The 11,041-nt window shown below is 45.6% G+C and overlaps 1 protein-coding gene across 1 annotated transcript in view; it reads right to left on the reverse strand.

Annotated features, from left to right (window-relative positions):
* Positions 1-6,058, reverse strand: part of SLC39A14 (solute carrier family 39 member 14) — a 47,178-nt gene extending 41,120 nt beyond the window's left edge. The window contains exon 1 of the mRNA XM_022562849.2: positions 5,921-6,058. The gene's annotated coding sequence lies outside the window, so the exon portion shown is untranslated. The remainder of the gene's footprint in view (positions 1-5,920) is intronic.
* Positions 6,059-11,041: the final 4,983 nt, after the last annotated feature.

The following is an 11,041-nucleotide window of genomic DNA, read 5'->3' on the forward strand; positions in this document are numbered from 1 at the left end:
GTTTGTTTTTATGATTCTAATTTAATTAAATAGTAACTGAAATATAAACAGAGAAAAAGTTTTGATTTCTACAAAAATGAAACTAAGTGATCTAGAAGAGCAATTCTGAAACTGTGGTCTTAGATGACACCTAGGGTCACTGAGACTGTTTCAGGTCTGCAAGGTAAACTTGCAGTAAAACTAGCAATAAAACTAGTTTTATTACAAAATTAAGATGTTAAAAGCTTTTTCACGCTCATTTTTGAAGCTACATGAAATGTGATGAATGTGTGCCTATGCAGTCTTAAGTTTTCTGAAAATTTCTAAGGTAGAAGTTTAGGGTATGAATATGTGTGTTCTCAGAGATTAACTCAGTTTGTTTTCAGAGATTAACTCGGTTTGTCCACCGAGTATTTACCAGCAAATGTATGCTATACCTACTTTAACTGTTATCTCATTATTATCTAATAAATCATTATTTTGAAATCCTGAAGATGCACAAAAATGTAAAAATAATGCCACTTTTTCCTCGACTTTTTTTTTATTTTGGAAAGTTATTTTTCATAAAAATATGCGTTTTATGTTAACATGTAATGACCTTTATTTTATTCATTTAAAATAGTGAATGAATAAACTTTTTATATGTTTTAATTTTTAACATGGTAAATAATAGATATAGCCAATAAATGAAAGACAATATTAAGGAATCCTAGGATCAGAAAGTTTGAGAACTGCTTATCTAGAAAGATGTGTTACAAATGGAAAAAAAAAGAAGATTAAATTAGGTGTGTGCATTAAAAAAGTAGGATTCTGCACATGGACTGGTTTGCAAATGTCTTAAATTCTTGCTCTATTATTATTATGTTTGGTTTTTTTTGCGGTACGCGGGCCTCTCACTGTTGTGGCCTCTCCCGTTGCGGAGTGCTCCGGACGCGCAGGCTCAGTGGCCATGGCTCACGGGCCCAGCCGCTCCGCGGCATGTGGGATCTTCCCAGACTAGGGCACGAACCCATGTCCCCTGCATCGGCAGGCGGACTCACAACCACTGCGCCACCAGGGAAGCCGTATTATTATTTTTTAATGGAGACTAATTAACAGATGTATATATGCTGTCACCCAGCAATCTCACTTCTGAGAATTTCTTCTGTAGTCATACACATAGGAAATGCCATTTGTAAAGTTATTCACTGTAGCACTGTACGTAATGACAAAACACTGGAAACAACCCAAGTTGGGGGAAAGAGGGAGGCAACATATGTTGGTTTAAAAATTACTTTTGCTTTCCTATTCTGGAATAATATGCAGCTATAGTAAAAGAATAATAAAAGTATTTCTGTGCCGATGGGGAAAGATCTAGAATAGTTGCTAGGTGAAAAAAGCAAGGTGCTAAACAATGCCTAAAATGTTAACTTATAGCATTTGTAAAAATGGGGTGGGGTGGGCAGAGGTGAGACTTTTCACTGTATGGGGTGAGGGGGGGGGGTGTAGTTGCTTTTTCAAGTTTTTTATCCTCCTGATCTTTGAACTATGTGAATATATAGCCTAGTGAAAAAATTTTTTTCCATTAAAAATTTTTTCCAGTTTTATTGAGATATAATTGATATACGGTGAAAAAATTTAATAAAAGAAAAGAAACAAAAAAATCACAGGTGTGATTTTTATATACAAACAATTTGCAAGTTTAATTAGGGGACCTAGAGACCCAAAGAAAAAGGCTTAGCCCTAAATCAACCTTTGGCAAATAAAGATATATGCACATTGGGGGTGGGGGAACTGGATGAAGGCAGCCAAAAGGTACAAACTTCCAGTTATAAGAAAAATAAGTACTAGGGAAGTAATGTACAACACGGTAAATATAATTAACACTGCTGTAGGTTATATATGAAAGTTGAGAGTTAAATCTTAAGAGTTCTCATCACAAGGAAATAAATTTTTTTTCTATTTCTTTAATCTTTTATCTTTATGAGATGATGTATGTTCATTACACTTATTGTGGTACTCATTTCATAACTGTATATAAATCAAACCATTATGCTGTACACCTTAAACTTACACAGTGCTGTATGTCAGTTATATCTCAATAAAACTGGAAGAAAAAACTGGAAGAAAAAAATGCATGCACGTTTTTAAGGAAAAATGAATTGTTTAAAACATGGATTTAAAAAAAAAATTCCCAACGTTTAGCTGACATATTTTATTAATTACTAATTCTGAGCGCATTGAGTAAGAGCCTCTAGGGACCCAATGGTAATAAATTCAGGACAGTCACATTCTCATTCCACCAAACCCCAGGACTCTCCTGGGCCTGAGGCTGGAGGAAGGTTAGGAGGTCCGATGATGCAGTCAGATCTGAGGCAGGGAATTTGGTTTCCCACACAGGGGCATGCCAAGCGCTCTCTCCAGGCTGATTCTGTGGCCACCTTCCCTCCCACAGGGGGCTCTGCCTCTGGATCTCACCCGGGGCCCAACAAGGGGTCCCCCCTGGGAGCCTCGATGGCCAAAATAAGGGTGAGAACAAGGCAGCTGGGCCTCGGAGACCTTGTGGTGAGGTTACCCTGCTTGCCCCCAGGAGGGCACGAGGCCCCTGGCTGGCGGTAGACTCTGGACTCCTTATCTGCAGGCATTCTGCCAGCCCGCCAGCCTCGAGGTCAGCAAAGTCCCATTGTAGACATCGAGAGTCCTGCCTGGGGCCCATCACCGTGACCCTTCCTCAGCCTCTCCCCACCCTCCTATGTCTCCAGGGAGTCAGGAAGAGAGGGGAGAAGACTCCTCCAGAAGAAATTTCTATCCACACAAGCAGAGAACTTCCCAAATAAGCACAGGGACAACTGGCTCCTTTTTCTACATGTTTTCAAGGAAAAGTCTAGAGGGGCTTCCCTGGTGGCGCAGTGGTTGAGAGTCCACCTGCCAATGCAGGGGACACGGGTTCGTGCCCCGGTCCGGGAAGATCGCACATGCTGCAGAGCGGCTGGGCCCGTGAGCCATGGCCGCTGAGCCTGCGCATCCGGAGCCTGTGCTCCGCAACGGGAGAGACCACAACAGTGAGAGGCCCGCGTACCGCAAAAAAAAAAAGAAGAAAGAAAGAAAAAAAAAAAACTCTAGGATTATCAGCAATTTTATCATCACACTTAGGAATAAAAACTGCACCTTTCTTTGGTCCTCTCAATCAAGCCTCTTGGCCACTAGCAAACAATGTGACTTGGAAACACCAGTTAACCTCTCTAGATCCATTTTCTTTAGTGGTAAAACAAAGGGCCTAGACTCGAAGATTCCCGAAGTCCCTCTAGTTCAATATCCTATCATGGGTGGTTCTGCAAAACGCTTAAGCGTTATTTTCTGCAGGCATCAAGTACGAAAAGGCTGAATTATTCTGGAGGAGATCCCGATTTCCAGACATATGGCACTGCCACTTAGATCGCAAGATCCTGTAAATATTGGACATGTATTGACGGTCCTCCTGGAATTGAGTGAGGTGTGAACAGGTAAGGAAGAGAAGAAGATGGTGTAAGGGGTTTGAAAACCGAACCAGTCCAATGACTGATCATTTACTGTGCGTGCGCATGCGCGAACACACCCGCGCATGCGCGCAGATATACACGCAGTGTTAAGTCCTACCCGCCTATTATCAGCCCGGAAACTGAGTATCTCCGTTACCTGAAAGAATCAAAGTAGCTCCCAAAACCAAAGGTTGAAAAAAAGTCTTTGTGGGACAGTGAATATGTGGAACAATCCCTGGCAGGCCACTGAAAAGAAGTCTATCCGGAAAGGCATGGAAATTGTGTCCATGTTCCCAAGGAGGTGATGAGTCAACCCTACGTCTGGGCTCATACCATTCCTACAACCCAACCTACCTATCAGCTCCTGGGACCCCTAAATAATCCACTCCACCCCAGAGAAGATGATGATAATGATGATGTAGATGATCACAAACCTCTACTATGCTCCCGGCACAACCACAACATGATGCACAGCAGTGAGGACAGGTCTACAGAAGTTAAGAAATGTCCCTGGGGGCTTCCCTGGTGGCGCAGTGGTTGAGAGTCCGCCTGCCGATGCAGGGGACACGGGTTCGTGCCCCGGTCCGGGAAGATCCCACATGCCGCGGAGCGGCTGGGCCCGTGAGCCATGGCCGCTGAGCCTCCGCGTCCGGAGCCTGTGCTCCGCAACGGGAGAGGCCACAACAGAGAGAGGCCCGCGTACCGCAAAAAAAAAAAAAAAAAGAAAAGAAATGTCTCCTACTGGAGAGTGATGGGACCAGAATGTGAACACATTTACCTGGCTCAAAAGCCTGGAATTCTCCTGTCACCTTATACCATCTCTAGTAGAGTGCTGTCTTCTCTGAACTTGACCAAACACAACAGTGTGACCTCTCTTGTGCTGCTACCTTATTCTTCATGTATGGATGTTCTTTCTCCCCGCCAACAAGTGTCTCCAGGAGCCAGGCCCCATCCCCTCTTTGCACTCTCCAGTGGCCAAGTGCAGAGCCAAGCACAGACCAGGCACTGTATATTTACACACTGAAGTGATGAAATACTGAGAGCCACGGGGCCCTGGTACCTCAACGTACTCTTCTTGCCTAAATGACAAGGCCAATCATTCTGTTTGGTGCTCTCTAGTCATACCTGCAACCCAGGAAGAGCACCACTAGTCTATATAGTGGCTGTCACACAATTTATGAAAAACTCACCTCTGAGCCTCCAACAGAAAATGGAATATGCAGTTTTCAATTTCAGGTGCTAAAAGTTATGATTCTCGACATTCTTTCTCTTGCTTCATTAAGTTTCTCTCAGTTTTTATGGCTCTTGTTTTAAGAGTTAAGGATTAATCGTAGATGCTATGGGTAAGAGACCACAGATCTAATCTGACTCCTTCTTCCAGACACAGGGCAAGTTAGGAGCAGAGCTGGGACAGAGGTCAGGAAGCCAGGCCAGTACCCACCACATTACCACCACCACTTCCCAGCAGCCGACCTAACTGGCCTGGGGTTCCTAGGAAGGAGTGACTCCAGACAAAAGCAAGCCCAGGGAGGCTCCAGGAGGAAGGGTCAGGTCAAAGCTGCTCCTCCCCCCACCCTTTCTTAGGCCCCCAGGAGAGCCCTCAGCCACTCTCCAAATCATGCTCACATACTCATGGACACCCAGGCCCTAGCAGACTCTAGATCCTCAAAACTGAAGCCACAAGCTAGAGCTGCGGAAAATTTCTTGACTCAATTGGACCCCAGGATCACACTGTAAATTGCTTGGATGGTATTTTTTCCCATTGCCCCAACCCACCAAAAGAGGGCAGCCTGAGCCAGACCACCTAACCCGGTCGGTAGGGACCAAAAATAGCTAAAAAGCCATGCCCACGGGATAAGCCAGGTCGGAGTTTAGTTAGTCCCTCCTTTGCCATCCTCCAGCTCCTGCTCCGGGCCGGCCGGAAGATACGGGTCATTTATCTCCAGCTGGGAGGCGGTCTGGCCAGGGTGGGGTGAGGGACTCAGTTCCTGAAAAGCAAAGTCCAGACACCAGTGCACCATCAGAGCCGCGCCGTGAGCTGCCCACCAGATTTGCCCATCTGATTTTTCTGAGCCCGAGTTTATGGGCTCCAGGAAACCTCTCAGTCTTTTAGTGCGGCTATCGACATCCTGCTCCGGCTCCCACATCCCGCGCTCTCCAGCCAAAGGGACCGTAGCTGCGCCTTCTCTTCCCTCGCCACCAAGTAACCCTCGTCGTGGCACCGCGGCCAGGTAGCCAGGTGTCGCCTCCATCCAGCGTCCCGGTCCGCATGCGGGTGCGCCGGAGCGACTCCCGAAACCGCTGCCGGGCTCGGGGTCCTCTGCGCAGCCGTGCCCCCACCCCCACCCGGTGACCCCGAGCCCCGGAGGCGCACTGCTCCCGCGCGCGATGCCCTTATCCCCGGGGCACGAAGCCGCCCCTCCCGCACGCCCTCCCCACCTCACCTGAAGCTGGGCGGACGCCACCTGGCCCGGCGCACCCTCACAAACCAGGCCCTCGGGTGGCCCGAAGCAAAAGCAGCAGCGGCAGCACCAGCGCAGCTAGGTCGGCGCGCCCGCGCAGGGAGCCCGCCTGCCCTCACCCCCCGGCCTGCGTCCTTCCCCCGCGCGGCGCGCATGCCCCGCTATATACCCTGCGCGTCACGGCCGGGCCCGCCCCCGCTCTCGCCCCGCCCCGCCCCCGCCCCACCCCACCCTCCCCGGGGCCTGCCACGTGGGGCCCTGGCTGGCTGTAGGGCTACGTGTGTGAGCTGACTGCCAGCCGCCCGCTAGACCCGACCAGCGCTTGGCTTGCCCAGGCTTGCGGGGCGAGCCAGCGCACTTCTGCGCCTAGCCCGCCGAGAGCCTAGCTTCATCTCGTAAACCTGCCGCGAATTCCATCCCACAGGCTCCTCCTTCCTCTGGAAACCTCCCATTAAGACCTTTCCCTCCTTACGTGGGAAGTTCTCACAACCCGGCCTCCATCTCCTCGGAGTAACACTGCTACCCACCTAATATGTATGTATGTATGTATATATATATATATATATATATATATATCTCTTAACACTTCTGATTAATGTAAAAAGCTCGATTCTGAAATACTCCCTGGAAGGGGACGTACCCATAGATAATGTTTTTTCTGCATTTTCCCACCAGACGAAAGAACAAAAAATTCCTGTTCAAGTTCTAAATAAGCCATATTATATACTCACTTTCGAATTAGATGTCGCAACACATATTGCTTAACCGAAAGCTGGGAGAAATGTTAATTTTTGTGTGAGGAGTGTCCTAGGAGTCTTTTCTGATGTGGAGTAGTTCTATTGAGATGGATATCAAGCCTCGGAAATGCAAATTTCTTGAGAAAATAAGCCACCCATTAAATTCCCATTGTTCTGTTCTGCTGGACGTCATGATTGTTTCCTCTGCAGCTAAGCCAGCTGCCAGCTCGGTCTATGGGACCCAAAGGAAGGGCTTTCTAAGCAGAATTGTAGCCTGTTAGTACCCAAGTCCCTGTTCCAGCTCAATGACTGGTGCTCAGCTGACACTAAGTGTCTCTGTATTTGCACAGGGAAGGGGGACCACATCCCACTCTGCAAGTCCTGGGGAAAGGAAGGCCCATGATGGCAGTGCTTGTGATGAAAGGAAAGCAGACAATCCCTGAAGTGGGTGGCAGGAAGAATCTAGGCCTCGGTGGCAGCCTGTTCCTCCTTAGAAGGAAGGTAGAGAGGGAAAAAGAAAGAAAGCACTGAAGCAAAGCCAGAGCAGGCCAGACTGTTTATGCCACTCTTGAAGAGACTAGCTGGGCCGTGGGTTTTTCTAAAATTTAATTATCCTCACCCTGCAATTACAGTGCTCCAGTTGAGTAAGAGGTGGGGTGATATTCCTCTCATTTTCCAAGAGATTTCAAAGTAATTGTATCTCTTGCAGAATCTCCCTCAGAGTCCCTTCATCTTTGTAATAACCCTTTATATTTGTCTTTCTTGGTTAAACTCGAGTATTTTTCAGACATTATGTCATTCATTTGGGACTCTCAACCCCAAATCCAATGGGCTGTCAGAAATGGACCAGTCTCTACCATGCATTCCTTTTCTTGAAGTTCTGGAAAAGGAATGAGAAACTCTCCCAGTGATTAAGTAAAACAAGCAGTCTTCTAACACACGGAGCTCTGCAAAGTTTGAAGCCCATAAATACATATTACAAAGAGGTGTTAAACTCTTCTTAAAAAACTGAGGTCTAAAAGCAATCCCAAAGGCTCTTCCAGGCAATGTGTCAATACTACAAACAGGGGGGAAGGTACCTGCAGAGAAACAGGAGGGGAGGCAGGACAAGACACCCCACCACAGGCCCTATCACAGCATTCTCACTTGTTTGCAACCAGAAAGGGATAGAGCTGCCAAAGTCCACCAGAGCTGATAAGCTATCAGTAATCCATTAGGGAATTCAATTAATTATTAACACAGCTAAAAATCAAAAGGTCTTAACTCGCCATAGCCACCCACACACAAAATTCTTTAGGGATACCCAAAGTCCTGCCTTGTCCCGCAGTCTTTCCTGCCTAGTGCCAGGTTTGGAGCCCCAATTCTATCTTTCTCTCTACCTAATATAGCCCTTTTTCCTCTTATTTCCCCATTTCCACTTGTTAAAATTCTAACTCTTCAAAGCCACCTCCCTTCAGAAAGATTCTTGATTCTCCTGAAGCATATTCGACCTACCTTTTCAAACTCTTTTTACTGTAACCAACAGTAAAAAATATTTTACACTGCATCTCCAGTACAAATAACAACATAGCGAACAAAAATCTTACAAAACTTCCTTAGTATAGTCAACGTTCTGATATTTTATATTGTTTCAATTTTTAAAAAGTGATAGCAAACCCACTAAATTGATTTCATTGGATCATGATTCACAGAATTAAAACATTTTATATGGTTTATGTACTTGCTTTTCCCCTTAAAAATTATTTCATTTCCATCTCTAACCTCTTTATTGGACCTTAATCTGTCTTGCTTACCAAAGATTTCTGTATATACCTGCATCCCCTAACATAACATCTTGCACATAACAGATGCTCAATAAAATATTAGTTGGATGACTGAACAGGTCAGCTCACTAAAAGTTTGATGTTGGGCAATATTTAAGGAAGTAAACATAAAAATCTGACATTTTCATGACTGCTATTTCTCTTCTGACAAGATGCCACAGCCTTTTCAAAAGATATGCAGACAGATTTCTTGTAACTGAAGTTAGTGGAACAGCCTTGAGAAAGAAGCCAGGGAAATGAGACCCTGGCCCAGAGAGTGTACAAAGTGGGACTGGGGACTTGAAATCAAAGCCCGCTCTGTGGTGTGTTGACAAGGTAGACAACTTGATCAGCTGGGTGGGGCAAAGATCCCCCTTCCACCCCGCAGCTATCAGGCGAGCTCTAGAGAGACTGAAGAAAGAAACCAATGGCGAGGTTTCTAAGACACTTTAAGGGGAAAAATGAGTTTTCTCTGTTTTGGCATGTCTTAAAGAATTCAAGAGGATCAGAAGGAATGTGAAGGTTCTAGTTCACCCAAAATCATGTCAGAGGACTAGGACCCCACACTGTCAGACAAAAGAAAACATCTTTAGAAGCCACATTCGTCATTTCTGTTATCATCCGAGGGTTTCAGTGGGCAAAAAAAGATAACTGGGGAAAAAAACACTTGGTTCAGTAGCAAGTTATCTATAGGAATTTGATCATTTCATCTAAGACACCTAATTTGTTGGCATTTAATTGTTCATAGTATTCCTTTATAATCCTTTTAATTTCTGTAAGGTTAGTAGTCCTCTCTTTTTTTTTTCCCCTGGCCAGTCTAGCTAAAGGCTTGCCAATTCTGTTAATCTAAGGAACCAACTTTTGGTTTTGTTGATTTTCTGTATTGTTTTTCTATCCTCTATCTCATTAATTTCTGCTCTGATCTTTATTAGAAAATATTGTTATTTTGGTCATCTTTTTATTTATTTATTTTTGGCCGCATTGGGTCTTCATTGCTGCCCGTGGGCTTTCTCTAGTTGAGGCAAGTGGGGGCTACTCTTTGTTGTGGTGCGCGGGCTTCTCACTGCAGTGGCTTCTCTTATTGCGGAGCACGGGCTCTAGGCGCACAGGCTTCAGTAGTTGTGGCAGGTGGGCTTCAGTAGTCGTGGCACGTGGGCTCAGTAGTTGCGGTACACGGGCTTAGTTGCTCCGCAGCATGTGGGATCTTCCCAGACCAGGGCTCGAACCCATGTCCCGTGCATCGGCAGGCGGATTCCTAACCACTGTGCCACCAGGGAAGCCCCAGTCCTCATCTTTGAATGAATGTTTAGATGGGAACAGAATTCCAAGTTGACTTTGCATTTTTAAGTTATTATTCCTTTTGTCTTGAGCATCTGTTGTGGTTGGTAACAAGTCTGCTGCCAGTCTAACTTCTTTTATAAGCAATCTCTCTGGTTGTTTTTAAGATTCTGTCTTTGGTGTTCTGTAGTTTCACTACAGTACATCTAGCAGTGGTTGTTCTTTTCTTTATCCTCAATAAGTTTCTTCAGGTACAGGATTCGTATTTGTCTCTCATTCTGGAAAACTCTATCTTTATATTGTCCATAATCGTGTGGCTTATTCTATTTTAACCTGCAGGAACTCCTATTAGACCTTCTCATTCTCTCCTGTATCTTCTTTTCCATAGTTCCCATTTATACATGTGTGTGCTGCAATCCAGTTGATTATTTGTTTCTCCAGGGCTCTGGGCTCTCACCAGTCTGGGCCAATCTTCATGGTAATTTGTCAGCATGTGGTCCTTCCACATGCTAATATGAATTCAGGCTGCACACACCTGTCTGTGGCCCAAGCTTGGGGATTTCTCATAAATGCCTTTCGTCTAACTTTCTTGCTGCTGCCCCAGGATGGATGGTTGGCACGGACCTTCTACTCTACTCCCCTTCCAGGTTCCAGCTCTCTTCGTCTAGGAGAATTCACCCCAGCAATCCTGCACCTCATAAAGTCTAAGGCTGCATCTTCTATCCTTATCTGAAATGAAAAAGTTCAGTGCTCCTGTCCCTGCATTTTGTCCATAACCCTGGGATGCCGTGTTGGCATCAACTATAACCACTCTGGCTTCCCTTTCTTTCTTGTGCCTCAGTATTTTCCCTCCTTCCTCCTTCCCCCAGATCTTCCTCTCTTCCCTCGTTCCATTTCCTGAAAATCCAGCTACTTAACATAAAAAAAATTTTTTTTCCTATTTCGGCCAACCTTCGTCAGTATGGTCAGCTTAAGTCTGCCGTGTTGCCAGAAGTCTCCCGTACTCATTCTTTTTCTTTTTTTGTGTGCCGTGCAGCTTGGGGGATTCTCGTTTCCCTAACCAAGGATCCAGGGATTGAACCCCAGCCAGGGCAGTGAAAGCGCCGAATCCTAACTTCTAGACCGGCAAGGAACACCCACATTTACTCATTCTTAAAAATATGTATGTATCTTTTAGAATAGCTTTAGGTTCACAGCACAGTTTGCAGAGGGTAAAGATTTCCCATATACGTACAGCCTCCCCCATTATCAACATCCCCCACAAGAATGGTACATGTGTTACAATT

This window comes from Delphinapterus leucas, chromosome 6 (assembly GCF_059928025.1).
Source record: "Delphinapterus leucas isolate spDelLeu-1000000601 "Yukka" chromosome 6, BTC_Dleu_Yukka2, whole genome shotgun sequence".
Classification (NCBI taxonomy): domain Eukaryota; kingdom Metazoa; phylum Chordata; class Mammalia; order Artiodactyla; family Monodontidae; genus Delphinapterus; species Delphinapterus leucas.